Source organism: Felis catus, chromosome A1, assembly GCF_018350175.1.
Source record: "Felis catus isolate Fca126 chromosome A1, F.catus_Fca126_mat1.0, whole genome shotgun sequence".
In the NCBI taxonomy this organism is placed as follows: domain Eukaryota; kingdom Metazoa; phylum Chordata; class Mammalia; order Carnivora; family Felidae; genus Felis; species Felis catus.
Genome location: NC_058368.1, coordinates 60,265,547 through 60,289,470, shown reverse-complemented (window position 1 = coordinate 60,289,470; position 23,924 = coordinate 60,265,547). Strand labels below are relative to the sequence as shown.

The following is a 23,924-nucleotide window of genomic DNA, read 5'->3' as shown; positions in this document are numbered from 1 at the left end:
GAGGCCATCAGGTACAGGCATCTGCTCCATTGCCTCCCATGCCACCATAGAAACACTAATTGGCACTTACTTCACAGCACTGGAAATATTTTTATTCATGCTGTCTCGTTTTACTAGACTGTGAAGTCCCAAAAGCAGGAGTCCTATTTTACTCATATTTTTACTCCCTGTACCCAGCCCGTTGTCTGGAATATGAGAAGCACTAAATATATACTTAGTAATAAGTACAATGAAATGATTTTCACTCAAATGTTGGGAAAATAACCAAAACACTTAGTGATTCTCAATGTTATTGTCCAGCTTATATTAAAGCTTCTCTTCAGTCCATCAGAGAATGTTTATCAAGAACATGTAAATTCATTACATGCAAATGTGGGAAGCAAATCTGAGTCCTGATCCTGGTTTCCAGTACTTGATATGTCTTTAGGTGGGAACATAATGTGAATGCAAAGTGAATGCAGGCACAAAAAATTTCAAGTAAAAAGCACAACATACTCGTTACATAGATATTCATCAACAAAATATTAAAGATTTAATTTGAATGAATGAGTATTTGCTGAAGAAATGGCATTTATTATTCTCGGTTGCTACTTTCCTTATCCTTTAAATGTAAACAAAATAATGGCAACCCTATACCATCACTCTGTACAATTATTTGAAAAGCAAAATCATTTATTTAATACAGTAGCTCAGGAAAGGAAGGAAACACATGTTGAAAAAAACTAAAGAAAAAAGGTGCATTGGCATATGTTGAGAGAATGGAAAGAGCATTTCAGGAAGAGGAATAGCCTTTTTAAGGATGCAAATTAATGTTGTCTACAAGAGGTACAGTGATAATTAAATATACATAGATGGGTTTGGGAAGGCTAAACCGTGAAAGCATAGTGCTAATGCCTAGGCATGAGTATTAAGGGAGGAGTACAGTTAAAAATTAGATCTACTTGTTGTGTTCCATTCTTATTTTATTGATTCAATTTGATGGGACCATTTTCTTCAACCCAGTAAAACGTGTTTTCAAAACTAATATCCATAATCATGTTGAAAATGTACCACATTTCACTGGGCAATAACCATGCTGATATGGATTACTACATATTTACAGATTTTGAATCATAGCATAAAACTTATTTGCAAGAGTTTCAGCAAAATTAGCTTTCAGGAGAGGGGGGATTCAGAACCAGACAGGACTGGAAACATGATTAAGAATTCAGAAGTTGCCTGTGGGGAATTTAGGGAATTCAAAAGCTTGGTTATATCTGCTTAGGAGAAGAATGGTGATACTCAGGCCTGTGTCCCCATCTTGGTTTCAGGAGATTTGCCTAATTACAAAGGCTCTCCAGGTAGAGTAGTACTGTAGACCACAGGCTTTGAGAGAAGGAGGCAAGCACTGATTAACAGAAGCCCAATGGTGTGCCTGGGTGGCTCAGTCGGTTGGGCATCCGACTTGAGCTCGGGTCATGATCTTGCATTTTGTGAGTTTGAGCCCCATGTCGGGCTCTGTGCTGACAGTTCAGAGTCTGGAGCCTGCTTCCGATTCTGTATCTCCCTCTCTTTCTTCCCCTTCCCTGCTTGCTCTCTGTCTCTCTCTCTCTCTCTCAAAAATAATAAACTTTTTTTTTTAACGTTTATTTATTTTTGAGACAGAGAGAGACAGAGCATGAACGGGGGAGGGTCAGAGAGAGGGAGACACAGAATCTGAAACAGACTCCAGGCTCTGAGCTGTCAGCACAGAGCCCGACGACGCGGGGCTCGAACTCACGGACCGCGAGATCATGACCTGAGCCAAAGTCAGCCGCTTAACCGACTGAACCACCCAGGCGCCCCATAATAAACATTTTTAAAAAAGAAAAAAAAATACAGTTATTAGAACAGTAATAGCCCCGACATTGGGAAGAAAATTGTGCCTGTAGTATGACTGAAAAACTTCACTTGAAGTCTTAGATGTAAATTGAGGAGGATCTGGTGAAGAAGTATCAATTCAAATGCAAAGAAGATAACCCCTTGTGTGAAAACACAGAAGAGTAGCAACCCAAGGATTACATAAAGATGAATCCCTCTGGTTTCAACATGAAAACCAAAAGAAAATTCTTTTTTCTTTGTAGTCATGCTCATATTTCCTTACTTTCTTTTAACTATGAAAAAGTCCTATACTGATGGTCATTTAATTGTTTAGGTGCCCAAACATCATAGCAATTGGTTTTACTTACGGTATTTTGTTTCCCTATCTGATCTCAGCATGCTGCACAGTAGGTTACACAAAAGACTGCAGCACCATGGGATAAGATAACCTTGGGATGATGGGCTTCTGTTAATTTTTTTTTAACGTTTATTATTGACAGAGAGAGACAGAGCATGAGCATGGGAAGGGCCGAGAGACAGGAAGACTCAGAATCCGAAGCAGGCTCCAGGCTCCAAGCTGTCAGCACAGAACCCGATGCGGGGCTCGAAATCACAAACCACAAAATCATGACCTGAGCTGTAGTCGGCCTCCCAACCAACTGAGCCACCCAGGTGCCCCTGTATTTTTTTTTCTTTAATCTAGGACTTTAAAATTTCTCACTTTCCCTTGGTTACTAAGAGAGAAAACTGATGTTTAAGCATGCAAATAATTTTGGGTCATCTAAAGAGTATGTGACATTATACATTGCCTAAGAAAATTTTTCTAATAGACATAAAAATATAAATTGTAGGGGTGCCTGGGTGGTTCAGTCAGTTAAGCATCTGACTCTTGGTTTTAGCTCAGGTAGGGATCTTATGGTCCTGAGATGGAGCCCTAAACTTGGGTCTTGCTCAGCATGGAGCCTGCTTGGGATACTCTCTCTGTCCCCCTCCCTTTGTCTCCCTATCTCTTTCTCTCTTTATGCCACTCCTCCGCTCATCCTGCTCTGTCTGTCTGTTTCTCTCAAAATAAATAAACATTAAAAAAATTATATATATATATATATATATATATATATATATATATATATATATATAGTAGATAATCAACATGAAAAAAGAGAAGTCAGCAAAAAACATATTTGGGAAATCTTCAAGACCAGGAACACTTATTGGCCTTACTTCTATGTAAGCAAATTATTCGTCTTAATCATTTTCATGTAAAGAAACAGCTTGGGAGGAAAGTGAGTACTAAGAACAGCTGGGAATCAGTAATGAGGAAACAAATCTGGTCTTAGAATGCCTTGAAAGGTGGCTGAATTAGGCAACATAATTTTAACACTTGATATAAATATCCACATTATTTCACTAAATATATTTTTTTCTGGGATCATTTTTGTCCCTGCCCACCTCCATTAGTGGATATACCATCACCACTGGGCTTTTCAAACCACAAAATCAGTTTTTGATTCTTTTTTTTAAATGTTCATTTATTTTTGAGAGAGAGAGTAAGTGGGAGAGGGGCAGAGAGAGAGGGAGACAGAGGATCCAAAGCAGGCTCTGCACTGTCAGTGCACAGTTAAATGTGGGGCTTGAGCTCACAAACCATTAGACCATGACCTAAGCTGAAATCAGACCCTTAAATGAATGAGCCACCTGGACACCCCTGTTTATGATTCTTTCAAGTCTGTTTCCTTATTTAGGTTTTGAGTAAGAAAGGAAGTAGTGCTAGGAGGACAGGATGAAAGCTGACCCTGATAGAAACAAAATGAAATTTGCTTCTCTTGTCACTCTGTCCCTTTATTCCTTTCTTTCTTTATTATTAACCCTTTTGCCCTCATTAATTTACAGCCCGAACTCAAGGTGCCTTTTGGCTGATTGTAATCTCTTCACTCTGCTTCAAGTAGGGTTATTTGGCTTCACATGGACCCACATTATAAAATCTTTTTTCTGGGGGCGCCTGGGTGGCGCAGTCGGTTAAACGTCCGACTTCAGCCAGGTCACGATCTCGCGGTCCGTGAGTTCGAGCCCCGCGTCGGGCTCTGGGCTGATGGCTCGGAGCCTGGAGCCTGTTTCCGATTCTGTGTCTCCCTCTCTCTCTGCCCCTCCCCCGTTCATGCTCTGTCTCTCTCTGTCCCAAAAGTTAAAAAAAAAAAAAAAAATCTTTTTTCTGACAATACCTGTGTAGCTAACTTTAATAATTTCTTGAGAGGATATTAAGAAAAATGGAGTAGATTAGATAAATTTCTTTATTTTCTTATTTTGTGCTAGATGTCCTTGTAGTGAGAGCCGCATTTTAATATGCCATAAATATTACTGAATACTTGATTCTTTCATGTTTGCAGTGTCATCTATTATACTCAATCTATATAATTTACTTGAGTTTTATCACATGTTTATCTATTTATCTTGTAGGTGTTCAAACTAAGAAAAAAAAGAAAGGTAGGCAGAAAGAGTGGAATGAATATTCTTATTAGTAGTCGTTATTGGGACTTTTGGTCTCAGTAGAGATTTGTAAGTACTCAAACTAAATAAATTCAATACCTATTTAATACTTAATTTGTAGAAAACACTGCATAGTAAAGAATTTAAAAATGGAATAATTGCTTTTCTTAAAGGAGTTTAAATCTGAAGCAAGAAGGCAAGAGTGCCCAGCTCTGGGTCCCTAACAGACCACGTTCAGTCACTGATCATTGACAAAATCCAAAGGCAGAGAAAGGGGTGGTGGTGAAACCAAAAAGGAATTTATTTCAGTGAGGAACACTGGGAAGACAGCAGACTAGTGTCTCAAAGATTGTCTCCAAAGAACCAAAAAGACTTCCAGGTTCAGATAGGCAAACTGTGGGGCAAAGGTGGGTGAGTATGTGCAGATAGGCACTGAAAGGCAAATGATCCCTGCCTTGGAGTCAACACAGGCAGGGTCTTGCTGGCTTAGGGCAGTTCTTATTGCTAGAGGGGGTGGTTTCAGTTTCCATCAGGGTCTTCCACCTGGAACAAGAGACAAGCTAGAAAGAAGAACTTACCTAGAAAGTCAAATGGAAGCAGCTTAAGTCTTCTTTCAAATCTAGAAGAGGAAAATACAAATACACAATGACAATAATACCTGGCTTCAAAGCATAAAGAAATTAAATTCCTCCCCTACTAGTCAAACTTACCTCCATAATCACTGATGTTGGCCTAATTAAAAAACAAGAAGACAAGCAAAAAACCATTCTCTGAGGCTCTTGGGTGAAAGGAGGGTACTAGTTTTCCCAAAAACATTAAAATAATATTATTCAAAAAGTAGGGAAAAGGGTTATCAATTATGCTATGGCATAGGCATTGGAAAAGAAAACGAAGGATGACCTATGCTGTTAATAAGTACATATGGGATGGTGTATGAGAAGAATTCTTAAAGAAACAGATTTCACATAATTTTCCAAAATAATCCAGACAAGTTCTAGGTTTCAGCTAGAACAGGGAGCTAGAGAGAGTACTGTTGACACTCTGACAACTGACCAAGAGCTGAACAAACTGAAAATTAGATATTTTTTTCCTGAAAATATTAGAAAACTGAAATTACAGTGTAATGGAGTAATCTGAAACCTGGAGAGAGAGAGAGAGAGAAGGCCAAGAGTTTGTTTACCTGGGACTGATCTTTCAAGACCATGTAAGCCATTAAGAAGACACAGTTTTTAAAAGTCAAATTGATAAAAGTTGGGCAGAAAACAAATGAGGAGCCACTTAGGGCCAGACAAGAGGGCTGCTCTCTTTCCCTTGCTCGGGGCTCACAGGGAAGATCAGAGTCTATGAACCACAGGAAAGGAGGAGAAGCCACCCGTGAAACTCCACTCCATCATCTCTACTCCTCCCCCAGGGAGTCAACCCTAAATCTACAAAAGTAAGGACCAGGAACATTCTCCCCTCATAGTGCTAGTGGAAAACGATTGCAGTTGGTGGGAATGATTTAACCCTGACAGGGGCAGATATGCTTTATATAATTGAGAGTGGGGAGACTTGATGGCCATGTCCAAATGCAGAGATTACCAGATTGTAGGTCACAATGAAAGTGGAAATTAGAGTACTAAAAAATGTGAAATATAATGGTTAGGATTAATCAGATGAAATATGGGCAGGCAGGGATTTGAGTATTTGTAATAAAAGTAAATGGAGCAGAATGACCAAAAACATGGAAGCAGGAAATTAGGCTTATGGTTCATTTATTATTTGTTAGAACTTTAATAAGGCTGTAGTAGTAAGCATTTGGTGGGAAACAGGGACCTTAAGGGGGACAACAGTGAGAATTCTGGCATACCAGAGTAAATAAGATCAGATTCTCTTTGAATAACGGCCACCGGACCTTCTGAGCAGTGCAAGGGCCGAAAAACATGGAGCTGACACTTATCTGCCAATTATGAGACTAAAACAAGTGGTGAGATTGAGTCTTTATTATCTCTAACAAAGACCAGAGGCAGAGGCACAGTAAAGAGAAACACAGCCTGCTAAGGTAGGTTTCATTTTGGGCCATGATGTAGTCTGTAAAACACATTTATCAAATGACATATGGGGTCTGGACACTATGAAAATGTAAAAGGAGAAGTCAAAAGAAAGATTTGTTACACAAGTAGAAGGGTCATCTTTTTCTTCCTTGTTAGAAGATTTGGGATACAAATGCTTCAGGTGAAGCAAAGTTCAGGGACAGACGAGCAATAGTCAGTGACAAGGCTATTGTGTTCCTTTCCTAGGGATTCCATGATAAAGTTCTAAAAAGTGAGTGGATCGAGATGATAGAAATTTAGTCTCACATTTCTGGAGCCTTAGAAATCTGAAATCAAGTTGTTGGCAGGAAAGTGCTCCCTCTGAAACCTCTCGGGGGAAGGTATTTCCTTTCCTCTTCCAGCTTTCAGTAGCCCTAAGAATTTCATGGCTATGGCCGTGTAACTCCATTCTCTCCCTCATCTTCACAAGGCTATTTTGCTTTTGTGTCTGTGTGTCTCTGTGTTTTACCATGGTATTCTCTCTGTGGAGTCTAAATTTCCCCTTTCTCATAAGGATACCAGTCATATTGGAATAAATGACTTTATTTTAACTTGATTAAATCTGCAGTACCTTATTTCCAAATAAGGCCACATTCACAGGTATTGAGAGTTAGGAGTTGTACATATTTGGAAGGGGTCACAATTCAACTCATACCAACTCTAAGTGCCAAAGCAAATTTAAACTTTGCCAATATTATTAGGAAATGCAAAAATAATAACAAATAAAAGGCAAAAAATGATACCAGTAAATTTTAATTTTTCATTAGTCTTTTGAGTGTTCAACTGTCCTAAGCAATCTAGACAAGTATTAAATTGCTACCTCAAGAAATCTTTTGAAGTAAGTACTATTTTTCTGGTCAAGACCATATAGCTGACAGGTGATAAGCCCATGTTATACCTAGGTCATCTTATTATGTTCTTATGGTCATGAGTTATTTAGTCATATGAATATAGAAAACAAAGTCCATAAGTAGACCTTTGGTATTAGCATGATCAAAAATAATTAGAAACTAAGATCAAACAGAGCAATGTCAATGTGACACCTTTTGCTTAGAGTGAAAAATTCAGAATGCATGTTATTTATATTTGGGAGAAGAACTCAGACTTATAGGGAGTCAGTTAGGGAAATTAAAGAGAGAGAAGAAACTCATTCTTTAAGATCCTAAATGAGAATTTATAGTTGAGAACTTAATGTTTCAGAGATCTCACACTTGTTAGATTAGCCTCAAAACTATTTGGAAGACTTTTTTTTTATTGTTACCCATATTTTTATACCAGCTTGATATGGACAGAAAAAATATCATTACAAATCATTATACTATTTATTCACAAAGAAATTGAAAAGAAATAAAGAAAAAAAAACTTGTAAAGGACATAGAGAAATAGAATTCAGAACAGTAGACTATTCTTACAAAATAAAACAGACCCTTCACCTACCCATCTAGAAATCACTCCTTGATGTTCACCCAAAGTAGTTGAAAGCTGATGTTCAGACAATAACCTGCACATGGATGTTTTTAGCAGCTTTATTCATAGTTATTAAAAATGGAAGCAAGCAAAATGTCCTTCATGAGGTGAAGGGATCAATGATCTGCTAATTTGGACAATGAAATATTATTTAGTCCTAAAAAGCAATGTTATATCAAGCCATGAAAAGACTTGGAGAAGCCTTAAATGCTTATTGCTAAGTGAAGGAAGCCAATCTAGAAAGGGTATATACATTATGATTCCAATAACATGACATTCTGGGAAAGACAAAGCTATGGAGACAGTACAAAGATGAGTGGTTGCTAGGGGCTGGGGAAGGAAGGGATGTATAGACAGAGAACAGAGGATTTTTAGGGCAGTGAAGATACTCTAGGGGTACCTGGGTGACTCAGTGGGTTTAAGCATCTGACTTTGACTCAGGTCATGATCTCACAGTTCATGGGTTCAAGCCCCGTGTCAGGCTCTGTGCTGATGGCTCAGAACCTGGGGCAAGCTTCAGATTCTGTGTCCCCTTCTCTCTGCCCCTCCCTCACTCATACTCTGTCTCTCTCTCCTTCAAAAATAAACATTTAAAAAAATTTTTAAAAAGATACTCTGTATGCTACTCTAATGGTGGATACATGCCATTATACATTTGTCTAAATCCATAGAATGTACAACACCAAGAGTGAGCCCATTTTGTTTTCCTGAGTATTGGTGAACAATCTGAGTGAAAGTTACTTGGTTTTAAACACTAATGTACATTAAAAGCTAAGAGGGGCACCAGGGTGACTCAGTCAGTTGAACTTCCAACTCTTGATATTGGTTCAGATCATGATCCCAGGGTTGTAGGATAGAGCCCCTCGTCTGGGTCTAAGCTGAGCATGGAGCTGACTTGGGATTCTCTCTCTCTTTCTCTCTCTTCTCTTTCTCTCTATCTCTCTCCCTCTGTCCCTCCCCTGTCCTCTCTCTCTCTCTCAGATAAAAAAAAAATTAAAAAATTAAAAAGCCACAAATAAGCAAAGGAAACTAACAATTTGATTCAATTTAACTATAGGCTATGTTTAAAACAAGCAAGAATTTGAAAACTACTTCTTTGCTAAATTAATTTAGCTGTCAAACCAATTACTTATGTGACACAGAGTAAATTTATGTTATATTTAAGTTTATTTATGATTTTGTACTGTAAATGACAGTAAATTATTGAAGACTAAGAGGCAACCCAACCCACTTCTTTTTAGCCATGCATAATTAAATTTCAGTAGAATTAAAGAGAAGGCCAGACATACTTTAACTCACCATGGCTCCATCACTCTTGTGCTGTCCATGGTCCTAGGAGAAAAACTATTCATCTTGGGAGTTATTTTTTTTTTTTAATTTTTTTTCAACGTTTATTTATTTTTGGCACAGAGAGAGACAGAGCATGAACGGGGGAGGGGCAGAGAGAGAGGGAGACACAGAACCGGAAACAGGCTCCAGGCTCCGAGCCATCAGCCCAGAGCCTGTCGCGGGGCCGAACTCACGGACCGCGAGATCGTGACCTGGCTGAAGTCGGACGCTTAACCGACTGTGCCACCCAGGCGCCCCTTGGGAGTTATAAAAGAATGTAAACATATTTGGCTATTCAGAGTTCCACCTTTGGTTGTAACTCTACAAAATGATGTAGCCTCACATGGCTGAGGGTCCTTTTGACTAGTAATTCATTAAATATCATACTTTCAAATAGTCTTTCTTTTGTCGTCATTCTTAGAACAGTTACTTTTCAGACCATTTTTCAGAATGTTCTCTTATTTTCTAATTGCAGCTGAAATAACATTTTCAAGCATCGACAGTTGTGTTGTTCCTTACACATTACACTATATTCTTCCTGGAATTAGATTTTATTCCTGAACATTACAAAAGAGAGAGAGAGAGAGAGAAAACAATTTTATCTTTTTTTTTCTCTCCCACATGTATCTTTACTCAAGAAATGAATTTCAATATATTTCTGTGGAAGCATGGGTTTTAATTATTTTCTCAGGGACTGACAATTCCAATTTCCCAGATGATAAGTTCAATGTGTAATGCTCGATTATATATCACATTTCATTATATGCAACTGGATAATACCCATATGAAAGTTATTCCCTGGAAACAGACCACTAAAATACCATTTAGTAAACTGTTGGTTTAGGATACAAAATGATACTTCAGTATCCAGAAATAGTTAACAAAACATCAAAAATTATGTAATTTACTTTCTTAAAATATTTTAATAATGCCGAATTCTTTTTAGTTTGCAAAGCAATTGTAAAAATGCTATCATTTTGTACTCATAGTAAACCCAAGAGATAACTATCGCTGTCTCCATTTTATAAATGAAGATATTACAGCTCTAAAAAATTTTCTGTTCCTAAAGTATCCTTGGTAGTTAAGGGCAGGGTTGCATATTTTACACAGAGTTTCTGACAGTAAGTCTTTGCTGGTTCCTATTATACAACTTCCTCTAGTTTTGGATATATGAGAATATTTAAATCCTCTTCTGAGAGAAGGAAATATTCTCAATATCAAATATTAAGCCACCAGCTTTTAGTGCATCATCTGGGGCATACAAAGCACGATATCTAGAAGAGCCCCCAAATTCACATTTTAAAATAAGTCAGGAATTGAATGAAATAAAATACATGTGCTCAAATAGGGTATAAATTCTATTTTTCTTTGTTCTAGGGCTTCTGAAAAAATGTGATTGTTGGTTAGCCGAACAAGTATTTCTCTAGCAGTGCAGCAGACGCTTTCCTTCTGGTGACATGTGAGAGTGGGTGGTGAGTATTTCAGATCAGAACACTGAGTTCTTGTGAACAAAGAATGTATAATGGCTAGATTTACTTTTTTTCCCTTTTTCCCCTTTGGATTGGCCATCATACAGTCTTTTAGAATTAAATGCCAGCCCCTGTTCAAAAAAGAAAACAGAAAGCAATACTAGATACCTTGGCTACAGATAACCTCTGTAAAAGATCACTCTTTTATGTTTTATTTTCTCTGGAGAAAAATTCCAAAATGTTTAATCAGACGATCATGAAATTATAATTTCCCCTTTCTGAATATAAGATAAAATTCAATTATAATTGGTTATCATTTAATACACTTATTTCTTCTCTTAGATTCTACTTAGAGGAAAAAACAAATAAGAGTATGGTAAAGGGCTTTTCTAAAGTCAGAAACAGTTGCACATTTTCAAAGAAGACTAGATTTAATATATAAGTAAAAAAAGGAATAATTGGTTCAATTTTTTTGTTTGTAAAGAGTAATATGAATAGCAAAATAAGAATTCATTTTGAGACCACATGATTTTTAAGGAAACAAAGCATATTCTTGAACATAGGTCTTCATATTTCAGTGATATTACATTAGTATTTGAAACCAAGTTTGTAGAATTCTGAGTTATCTTCTTGTCAGAAAGGCTGAATAGTCTGATTTTATCCTTGCTTTTACTACATGTTAGGTATGTAAACATGCATAAGTGACTCACATTTCCTGTGTACCATTTTCCCCTTCTGAAAAATAGAAAAAAATAAGCTTAAATTATAGAGTTAATTTGAGGATTAAATGATAATACTAAGTAGCTTTTCAGCTATTTCTGATAATTTTATTGCTTCTCTAAACTGAGAAGATAAGTGCTAAAGGATGGACATTGTTTTTAAAAAAAGAAAAGCAGGAAGATGTTAGAAGTGCATATTCAGTATTTGCTAAAAGGTGTTCACTACCCAGCTCTGCATCCTGACCTCCTCACATACATCTAGGTTTCTGTAGAGAAAACTAAGGATCCAGTGGATTGAGAGAGAAGGATGACTTGGACTTGAAAAAGATCATCAGTCTTAGGCTTTTTACCTTCCTTTGTTTTCTGCAAAGGTGGAGGCTTTTCCTTATTTCAAGACTAGCTCAGGGAGTTCCAAGAGATTTGACGAGGTCAGAAGGGGTGGAGGGATATAAGGACTCAAGGCTGCCGCTCCTGCCAGATGCTTTCTGAGCCCAAAATTTTTGGCTTGTCTAGACTGCTGTCAAACAGAAGTATGCTGAGAGGGGTTTTGTGAGCATATGGCAAGTTTGATCATGGCAAAAACACACCTGTCTCTTTTGTCTGGAAAAGTTTCAAGGTGCTAGACTGGTTTGGCTGGATTCACCTGTGGGCAGAGCAGAGCGACCTGATGCAGGTGGGAGGCTATGTTCCATTTCTGTGATCAAGGGAAGAAACAAAATCTGTGTCTTCAGTGGTTAACTTGAAAGGACAATATCTCTGCAAAGAAATGGCAGTGTTGGAGGTCTCCATGACACAGGAAGCTTGCATCCAAAAAGCCCCAATGTACCCCATGTAAAAACGAAAATAATGATTTGAGTAGATTTGCCATGCAGAAGACAACAGCGGTGGATTACAAACACACCAGTTCAGCTGTACCTTCCCCACCCCCACTGCCTCATCTCCTGCCCCATTCTCCAACTGGGGCAGCCAGAGGCAGCATGGTCAAGGGAGAAAAGCAGTGACAGGAAATGATAGTGCACCATTTGGTTGATGCCCTGCAACATTCTCAGGCAAGACTCAAGCCAAAGAAGGTGATGTGCTTACATTGGATAATTGGTCATATTTTTGACACTAATCTTAGCTAGGCTTTTTCCAATATCTAAAAATGGGTTTTCTAATACCCAAAGTAACCAAGAATGGTTTTGCATCTGAATATACTATCCAGGGGCAAGAAGGCAAGATCTGACAGAATATTTAAAGTGAAAGATGAGAAAGGAAAAAGTTTTGTAGACACTGCACACCCCTGAGTTCAGCTTTGTAGAAATATGAGTACTGTCTCATCAATAATATTTTCAAAATATTACTCAAATCTGCCACTATAACCTTATTCCTATTGATATCACTTTAGTTCAATCCACCATCCGTCTCACCTAAATAATGACACCAGCTTCCTGTTTGTGTTTCCACTCCTATGGTTTCTCTTCCCTTGTTTATTCTCTGCAAAAGAGGAAACATGGCTTTCTCAGAACATAAGGTAGCTTATGTTTAGCTTCCTTGCTTAAACAATTCAATGGCTTTGTGTTGCTTTATTACAAAATCTAAACTCCCTGCCTTGTCCTAGAAAATCTGTCTTCTATTTCTCCATCTTTTTGGGGGGCCACTTTCTCCTATGTTAACTCTGCTGTAAACTCAAATCTCTTGTGGTCATCTTCTGGCTCACCATGGCTCTACTGTTCCCAGTGCCTATGGGACCTACCTCTTCTTTCCAACCCTTCTGAGAGCCAGCGAACTAACTACATCTCTTCGAAGAACTCCTTTACCTTCCTGCCTAAACAAAGTGTCCTATGCATCTCTCCATCTCCACTAATTATTTTTTCCTTTACAGCATTGATTTATAATTCACTACAACACTGACTAAAATAGCCCTCGTACATTTAATGTTTTAGTGCTCTTTTCTTTTTTCAAAACACTGTATCACCACATGTCAAACAAAGTCTTCACTTGGTGAGTGCTCAAATATTCATGAAAGGAATTATTATGTTCTTATTGTTAGTACTAATATATTATTTTCAACTCAAAATATAGGAAAAATGTACAGAATAAAAAGAAAAGTAGGAGAAATAAAATAATAGAATCAGACATTATTAAACAGAAATGTTACATCTTGTGGGGAGGGGACTATAGAGATAATAAACAATGCCCAAAGTTGATTCTTTAGAAGTGTAAAAATACAGGATGATCTACCAAGGCAAACTAGGGAAAAAGAAAAGCACAAAGAAGGAAAATAAACTTTAGAAAATGGAACAAATAGATTAGTAGAAGACATCTAAAACTTTTAGGACAATGAAAACATTAATGGCATTATATTTGAAAAGGAGTAATATGGATATTTTAGGAAACATATCCTCAACTAATATAAATGAAATTGTAGCTGTTCATATAAAATATAAATCAATGGCCAAAAATTCTTCCTACAAAAAGTTTTAGGGAAAAAACAAATGATCGCCAATAGTTTTGGAGATGTTTTAAGAAGACTTTGAGGAAACAAACAATCCTCATCTTACAAAAGCTGCTCAGAGAATAGAAAAAGAGGAAGGATTCCCCAGCACATTTTACTAGACCCGTAAAACCTCAATTATAAAACTGGACAAGAATAGTACAAGAAAATAAAATTGTAGAGCAAACTCATTTAAGAACATTGATGCAGAAAGCATGAATACACTCTTACCAAATGGAAACCTGCAACGTATATATATAAAATATATCACATTTACATTTGTTTCGGTCCAGCAATAGAAAAGAACTTTGTATCATAAAGTGTCACAGTGTGTTTGCATACTTTAACAAATAGAAAGTTAATCTGTTATTGTATTGAAACATATTAACAAATAATAAATTAATCTCAATAAAATAAATAATTTATTAATAATAAATTAATCAAATATTGCATTGAAATATTTGATAAAAATTCAGCACCTGTTCGTGAATAAAAATAAACACAGAAACAAAGCATTTCTCAAATCATTAGCTAAAGGTTCCTTCACCTGATGAAAGGGTATCTGTTAAAACCTGTATCAAACAATACCTTTATTGATGTAACTTTAAAAATATTATAAAGATCTGTAGTAGACCTCAACCAAACTCAAAGTGATCTAGGCTAGTACTTTGTGATGTCTCTGAGAATAACATAGACGTGGTCAGAGAGTACACAAAGATCATTCACAAGGCAGGCTACTAGGCTACATAACATTTATTGGATATGCAATGTTTCTAGGATAGTCTTAATATCTCTAGGATAGCCTCTCCATAAATGTACTGTAGTGCATACTGTGAGAGAAGGAACATGTGTGCAGTTCAAAAATTAATTGGAACGGGAATGTGTAAGGAAATAACTAAACGTCTTTTGTTGCATTCAATTGAGCCCAAGAAAAATGAGTCTAATTCCTGAAGGCTATTGCTCCCCCAGCATGTGTGCTTGTTCTATTTCATCTCTACAGGCATGCCTCATTTTATAGCACTTCGCAGATACTGCCTGTTTTACAAGTTGAAGGTCTGTGGAAATTCTGCATGAAGCAAGTCTATCAGCATCAGTTTTCTACTAGCATTTGCTCACTTCGCATCATTGTGTCACATTTTGGTAATTCTCGTAATATTTCAAACGTTTTCATTATTGTTATATTTGTTATGGTGATCTGTGATCAGTGATTAGAACTCACTAAAAGTTTGGATGATGGTTAGCGTTTTTTAGCAATAAAGTATTTTTTAATAAAGGGGTGCACATTTTTAGACATAACACTATTGCACATATAATAGACTACAGTATAGTGTAAACATAACTTTCATTTGCACTGAGAAACCAAAAAATTTCTTTGACTTGCGTTATTGGAGTGGTCTGGAAATGAACCCGCAGTATCTCTAAGGTATTGCCTCTGTGTCAGAAAGCAATTGTTCAGGTTCAATAAATTATATTTGATATTACTTTTTCATTTCAATACAGCTGAAGGATTTACTTCATTCCATTACAGGAAGTTCCACCAATTACTATTTCAATAGTCTTCCAAATTATTATTTAAAAAAGTATACACTCATGCTCATGACTTCCTAGGTATTTGCAAATTTATATTTGCCCTAATGTAAAATTTCATGGACTTTCCATGGCAGTTCAAACTTTCTGATTTAGAAATATTCCAATAGCTGCAAGATATTCTTGACATAAACAGATCTCATATGGGAGGAACATGGTAAAATGATGGACTAAGTATACTTACTAGGACATAACACCTTTGCAAACAAATCAAAATTCCTTTTACATCACTTAACATATTGTAATTATGTTACAGTGCGTTTAATCACATAGCACATAATTGACTTCATATTAAAAATAGTAAAAGGGGGACAGCATCTTATTTATATAAGAATACTTACTAAAAATTTAGAAGAAGTAATAGAAAAGTCACCATTTAATGATCATTATGGTAATAACTGACTCAGGCAAAATCCATAAGTTAATGAGAAATCACTAGACTGTAAGTGCTGGGGTATTCAAAAAGTCTGAAATTATCATGTTACAGATTAATATTAACAAAACGAACAAAAGATTAAATTTCATAATGGAAATATTTGGCACATACTATCTTAATCAATCAAACTTAATATTACCAATTTGGGACTTTAGAGATTACTAATGTTAAGTATTTATGTTTTTCCCCAAGGTTTTATTGAGATACACCTGACAAATAATATTGTATTAATCCAATGTGTACAAACATAGTAATCTGATATATGTATATAATGTGAAATAATTACCATAATAGGTTGAATTAACCTCATATAGTTATTTTTCTTCTTGTTATGAGAAGTTTTAAGATCTAATCTTTTAACAACTTTGAAATATTCAATACAATATTAACTGCAGTCACCATGTGTACATTACTTTCCCAGAATTTATTTATCTTATAACTGCAAGTTTTTATCTCTTGAACACCTTCACCAATTTCCCTCAACCCCCACCCAATATACCTGTCAGATATTTGTATGTCTTCTTTGTAAAACTATGAGTAGAGTTTCTCTGCCTATTAGCTATTTATCCCATTTAGGTATTATATTTTTACTGAGGTAAAGAATGATGACTATTTCTCCATGTATGATTGATTTTCATGGATTTATACCAAAATGAATGCAAGGCATAATAATTTCAAAAGATTTTTTTTGAGCCAATGGAATTTTTTTCTTCAACAATATGCATAGGTTCTTAAAAAGAATGTCTGACAAATATTTTTTATGTAATTATTTTCTTTATCTCCCAGTAAAGAAAGATTGCAAATATAATATTACGTACTACTACTAATGTTTTAGACTTTGGTGGGGGAAAGTAATTATTCTTAGATCAACTATGTAACATATAGATAGGCACTGAGAATATATCTGGTTTCCTAATGAAAAGTCTCTGAACTTTTCACACCAAAAGACACTCTGTGGGCTTGAATTCTCAGCCTGGTGGAGTTAATGTGGCTCTAAACTAACATCACTATAATTAAATTTTAATTAACAGATTAAAAAAATTTTAAACTAACATCCAGAAAACACAGTGTCAGAAAACCCCCCTTTATATTTTTAAAAACTTACAATGTAGTAGCTTGGTTAAGACAAAATCCCCAACTTTACACACAAGATCAGAATTAATAAAAATGATGATTTCTACCCTCCAGCTCCACTGACTCATAGTATCTGCTTTTATTACTCTATCTAAATCTTTGTATGGGAAAATGGTGCTTGATCTCAGATTTTGGTTTGATCCAGAATGACATAAGTGGTTAACCTGAAAATACCAACTTTTTGGTAACCAATTGGTGGGTTAAAAAATAAAATTCAGGACACCTATCCAGAGAGACATAGCATGAAAACATTAATAAACAAAGAAGTGGGGCACCTGGGTGGCTCAGTTGGTTGAGCGTCTGGCTTCAGCTCAGGTCATGATCTTACAGTTTGTGAGTTTGAGCCCTGTGTCAGGCTCTGTGCTGACAGCTCAGAGCCTGGAGCCTGCTTCAGATTCTGTGTCTCCCTCCCTCTCTGCCCCTCCCCAACTCATGCTCTGTCTCTCTTCTCTCAAAAATAAATAAACATTAAAAATTAAAAAAAATAAACAAAGAAGTTATCTTTGTCATTTTTCTGATAATAAATTTCCATCATACCCCCATAGCAGGAACTTTGGACAGATAGGAAAATATTTCTGTCATTGTGATTTTATATGGCAGTGCATCAGAGACTGAGTATTTGTGCTCCAATATTTGTGTATATGGCTATTGGATTAATTGTTATCTCATCTGGAAAAATGTCAGGAAGCACTTGAGCTATCATGCTGACAGAGAAATCTTTCAAGAGATGGCACTTACAATGCCCTCCTAAATTGTTCCATGTATTTTAAAGTACCAAGTCCAGCCTAGTGCTATGAGATCTCATAAGATGTTATTCTTGAGTGTATATTTCAGATTTGTTTAAATGTGCTAATGAGGGCAAGGACCTAGAGCCTGAGGTAAAATAAAGCTATGTGGTAAGGGTTACATTTTTTCTTAAAGAATCAAGATTAATGTCTGTATGTTTGAAAAATAATGCACTCAGATGGGAAGGAGGGGATTCTTGTGAACACAGTGGACTGAACTAATGAGAATAGGTCCTAGTATTAAAACATATAAATATTCAGGGAGCCTGGGTACCTCAGTAGATTAAGCATCTAACTCTTGGTTTTGGTGCAGGTCATGGTCTCGTGATTCATGAGTTCAAGCCCCATGTCTGGCTCTGCACTGTCACCGCAAAATCTGCTTGGGATTCTCTCTCTTTCTTTCTCTGCCACTCCCCCTCTCTCTCTTTTTCTCTCTCTTAAAATAAATAAGTAAACATTTTTTTTTTTAATTCTCGTTAATGTTTTAAGAATATGCACTTAATCAAAAGAAAGAAAGAAACTAATTCCAAGTTACAAGGAGAAAGAAGATGAAGAAGAACCGTGAGTGGGAACTAGAGCCAAACATTTCAGTGGGTATCAGAAGGTGATATGTGCATAAGTTCCAGTCAGAAAACTGGCCATGCCATAGACCTTCACAGTCAGCACATCTCACAGGGAGATGAAACTGAGCATCTTGCATTAGATCAGCATTGAGGAAATGTTGGCTTATCTTTGATGTGAGACTATAAATGTTTATCTCAGTGGCTCAGCTATGAAGCATGGAAACAGGATGCTTATTAATCACAAATGAATTTACAATTATAGATAAAAATATTAATTTTGTTCTTTAAATTTTTTGAAGTTTATTTTTGAGACAGAGAGAGAGCAGGGGAGGGGCAGAGAGAGGGAGAGAGAGAATCTCAAGCAGGCTCTGAACTGCCACCACAGAGCCTGACATGGGGTTTGAACACACAGACTGTGAGATCATGGCCTGAGCTGAAATCAAGAGTTGTTTGCTTAATCGACTGAGCTACCCAGGCACCCCAAGATCAAAAATTAATTTTAAAAAGTGATCAGAATGAAGACAGATACCATATGTTTTCACTCTTATGTGGATTCTGAGAAACTTAACAGAAGACCATGGGGGAGGGGAAGGGGGGAAAACGTTAGAGAGGGAGGGAGGCAAACCATAAGAGACTCTTAAAAACTGAGAATAAACTGAGGGTTAATGGGGGGTGGGGGGAGGGGAAAGTGGGTGATGGGCATTGAGGAGGGCACCTGTTGGGATGAGCACTGGGTGTTGTATGGAAACCAATTTGACAATAAATTTCATATTAAAAAAAAAGAATGTAGACAAATCATATGGATTGCAAGGTATAAATAAAATATTTTATAGGAAGACTTTTCCATTCCAAGGCTCTCAGATACCACAGAAAACAATGATAAACAATAAATAATTTACAAAGAACTAGAGATATAATAAAGAATATGAACGATGACATTTAAAATAAGCATGTTTAAAATGTTTAAAGTGAGGGGTGCCTGGGTGAGTTGGTTGAGCATCCCACTCTTGATTTCAGCTCAGGTCATGATTCCAGGGTTGTGGGATCTAGCCCTGTGTTGGGCTCCATGCTGGGCATGGAGCCTGCTTAAGATTCTCTCTCTCTCTCTCTCTCTCTCTCTCTCTCTCTCTCTCTCTCTCTCTCCTTCTCCCTCTGTGCCTCTTCCCCACTCACTCTCTCCATAAAAAAATAAATCAATAGATAAATAAAATAAAATGTTTAAAATGAAAAGTGGGCTACAAACTGTGACCAAAAAATCACATAAAAAGAGCACAAATAATAAAAACTCTGTAAAATGAAAAAAATCTATAAACAAAAATATAGTCATTGAATTAAACAAAAATAGCTAACAAACAGACAAAATCAAACCAATGATGACTCATCGCCTAAGAGAGAATATATACATTGGACATAAGATAAGGAACCCAAGGAAAGGAACACAAGTCTTGAAACTGGCGTTTGACAGCATCAGCAATCGTATTTAATGCTTTAATCTACTTGTATGCATTTTTATGATCTATGAATGTAAAATTTCTAAATTTTTTTCTCTTTCTCTTTTTTCTCTTATAATTTGATTTTCCCAAATTATGCAACCACTGCAAAATTTGGACATATGACAAAGTTACACATTGCTGTTGTGCACATTAGACAGAAAAGTGAATTGACCACCTCACTGTCTCCACTAGCATCTTCTCAGAGATACTTGCATCACTTTGAGAAGACTCAGAAAGCATTTGCTCTGAAAGGACTTGCTCAACTTTGGATAGAAACAGGGAAGAGGAGCATGAGTTGCAAAATAGTGGGTACCTGGAATGATGTCAGACAAATCCTAGTATTCCACAGTACATCTTTTGGGAAGATGACGTTTGAAGAGGAGAGTAAGGACAAGAACTTTGGTTAATGTATGAGTCCTATAAGAAGATATAGCCTTTCTATGGGCATTTTATTTTGGGCATTTGACATAAACATGGAATAATATGTTGATGTTGACAAAAGGAAATAGTAACACAAAGATTTTATGCAAAACGAAGAATGAGATACCATGAGGAACGGTACAGAATCAGGATGAGAAAGAGTAGACAGTGTTCTTTAATTGATACTGGAGGAAAAGTGGAAGACTGAATTGAAAAAAAATGGGGGTCTTATGTAGAGATATCTTGCAGACAATCTGAATTAGGGAGTGGAGATTTTAAAAGAAATCTAGGAAGCAAAGAGAAATATTAAAGATTGACCATAGAACATAGAATAAGAAAAGTAAACAACCAAGGAGATCTTGAGCTTGCAAAAAAGAGGGCAAAAACTGTGAAAAAGAGGAAACTTACAGGAGTTGAATCTATGATGAACTAAAAGAGAACAGATGCTCAAGATATGAGGGTTATTGTCCAATGCATTACTGTTGTAAGAAAGAGGAATTAAAGAGTAGGAAATTAGTTCGGGGAAAGGAGATATGGGCAAAAGGAAATTATTGATTTTAATCATTAAGTGACCAACCATTATTGATCTTGGTAGAGTACTTTTTGCAGTGATAATGGCATTTCAGTTTTTAGAGTTGAATTTCTATCCCATTTGTTACCCCAAAAGACAGTCCCCCAGTCTTCCTGGGCACATGGTTGCACGTGGCTGCTGGCGAGACTAGAAATTATAGTTCTTTTATTTATGTTCTTATATTTGGGGACATCTATTGTTTAGACAATATCTAAACTTTAGTCAAAATAAAAGACTTTAAACTTCCAAGTAGGCTGCTGTGTAACAGAAACCTAAAGTACATGGCATTGGATTGGTGGTTAGGCCACCTGGACCCATAAAGATTGACTCATTATGCTATCATAACTGGTAAACCCATTGTCTTTGATGACTTACAAAGCAGAATACGTGGCTATTGAACCGCTTTGATCGCCAACCTCTAGGGGAGTGGTTGTAAAAAGCTATAATGTGAGTGTATATTGCCTGATTCTTGCTGCTTTATGCAAATTATTATAATAAAAAATCACCTCTAGCAAGATTTTACTTACTTTCAAAACAAGAAGAAAGGAAAAGGCCAGAAATACGAGGTTTTGCAGAGTTGAAAAATCTCATTTTGTACTCCTCAAGACCAGGAAAATAAAATTGTTATTCATAACATTTATCAAGGCATCTCTTTATGATTTTTCAGCCAAGAAAGGTTACCTAAGCTTGGGGTGATTCTAAAAGAATGAGTGTTGCCTTTTGCTCCAGCCTATTGTATCAAGAGCTCTTCAAGTTACCTTCATTTCTCAAAGTTAGGGAGAAATGGTCACACAAAATAAAATCTTACATCAGGCGTTGTTTCTCAAATACTGCACTGAGGGAAAGTAAATAGATGAGAAGTCCAATAACTTTTGAGAGAGTAATTACAAAGAAATTATGGCCTATAAAAATCTGATTGTTTTTCTCCAGAACAGTTTTCGGCCTCCTAGAATTACAAGTGCTAGAAATAGTTTATAAAAGTGCATCTCTAAGGAGAATATCAACTTTCTTCAGATCTGGCCACAGAAGATTATGGACGCAATGAAGAAACTCCCAGAAATCAGAGTCAAGTGCCAAGGAAAACTGAAGAAAAGATGGTTTTTCTCACAGATCAGAATGACTCTCACCAATGAACTTATGCAACATTCAGCAAAACCAGCCTTTATCATTTCTGCCCAGAATTTCAGCATCATCATGGACTGATGGACATGTTTCTCATTCTATGTTCTACATGGACTCTTTTTTTCAGTAGCATTTGTTTGTTCCTGTTTCACCTAATACGTTATTCTCCTTATCAACTTTGGACGCAGGCAAAGGGAGCTCTGCCTTGGGATCCCCTCATTGGCAGGCCTGACTCATTATTCAGCTTTGCCCCCATCATCAAGGTGAAGATTCTACAGGCCAAGTGGCAGTGATGCCCAGCTGGAGCCCACATTCCACTTCTGTGCCGTGTTCCAGACACCTGAGACATCAGGACACCCTGTCTAAACAGTTCCACATTGACCTCCAGGTTTTTCACAGGCTCTTCATTCACATCATCTCTTGAGAGTTGCCTGCTCCACTGTTGGCCTTAGCTTATGCCCAAGAGCTCGTTAATGGGCAGCTATTCAGAGGAGCTTTGAGGGTACTTTGGACTTGTAGGCTGAGGTGTCACACAATTGACCATTAAGGAAAGGTGTGAAAAGAAAGAAGGGCAAAAAAGGTTACAAGGGGGCATTTATAATGTGTTGCCACATTCATAGATGGAAAAATGAGTCTGAGAATTCTGAATTTCTCAAAGGGGTAGATGAAAGGTATTTAGTTAACAGTCTATTTGCTTGAATTATAATTTTTTAATCTTTAGGTACATGTTAGGTAAGCCTCCATTTGTAATCACGGTTCTGTCCCCAGAAATATTGGGGCAAATGTGTGTGTGGACAGTGAGGATGATTATGGAGGGCAGATCTTTTTTCTCTTAGTTTGTAAGTTGCCAGGTAATAGAATCCACAACTGGACATAATGGATAGGATTGTCCTTTTGGCACAGATTACAGGCTTTGAGCTGAGTGTGGCCGTAGGATAAGACCTTGGGCTTTGTCCTTCAGCTAGAGAGTTAGTTCAATTTGTTGGAAGAAGTGTGCGTTAGTTCAATTTGTTGGAAGATATGTGGTGGCCACAGGAAGGACTCTGGCCATCTGCTAGCTGCCCCCCCCCCTCCAATCTATTTCCTTCTTTTTGGGCACATGGCTGCACAGCTGTGAACTACCTTTCTCATCCCCAGACTTACATCTATATTTGCTTCTGTACTCAAGTTCTCACCAATAAAATATGAACTGAAATGAGAGGTATTTAAAAGGTCTTACCCTGTTCCTCCTCTCTTTTTTCCTGCCTAGGGACTGATACGTTGATGTGGCAGACGTACATCGTGAACCACGCTGAGGAAGGCAACATCTGTGAGGATGGTGGAGAATTACACGGGAAGAAGACAAATCCATAGAAGAAGATCACAGAGCAAAGCCTCACTTGCATAGGCTCTTTGGAATTTTAAATTGTTCCATGTGCACGAGTCAAACTTAAGGCATTGTCTTTCATTTGCTTGTTTTCCAGCAGTTTAGTCTTTATCCTAATAAAACTGCTTAGGAAAATATGAGCTGATTGCTATTCTTTTAAAGGGAATGGCTAAACACAATTATAATGGTTAAAAAAAAATCTCATTTTTCTTTACTTAGATTGGATAAGAGACAGATGGATTGTATGGAAATAAGTAACTTATAACATGGTCTTTTTGTTATGTAATTTCTCCCATGCTTAAGAAGTATTATATTAATCATAGTTCTAAGAAGAGTCAGGTTTACATTGTCATATGAAGTCTCTTCATGGATATCTCCTCCAACCGTCAGAGAAGTATTATATACATGTAATAGTGTCATAGAGCATAGAGTATAGATAAAATATATAGTTTATAAAGTAAATTGATTATATGGTAAAGAGTATATAAAGTACACAGCATGTAGGGTAGATAGAGTAATACTATACATTACTCTCCATGTGTTCACAAATAGATATATTCACATATTACTTTCTACACAGAGAGAATTTGTT

The 23,924-nt window shown here is 36.7% G+C and overlaps 1 long non-coding RNA gene across 2 annotated transcripts; it reads left to right on the top strand.

Moving 5' to 3' along the window:
• Window positions 1-2,454: 2,454 nt before the first annotated feature.
• On the top strand, window positions 2,455-23,472 carry LOC111560120. 2 transcript variants are annotated; one of them, XR_002741694.2, is made up of 4 exons: window positions 2,455-2,511; window positions 10,569-10,663; window positions 14,856-14,995; window positions 23,216-23,472. It is a non-coding gene; the product is annotated as an uncharacterized LOC111560120 (long non-coding RNA). The 2 variants fall into 2 exon arrangements; XR_002741695.2 differs by lacking the exon at window positions 14,856-14,995.
• The last annotated feature ends 452 nt before the right edge of the window (window positions 23,473-23,924 follow it).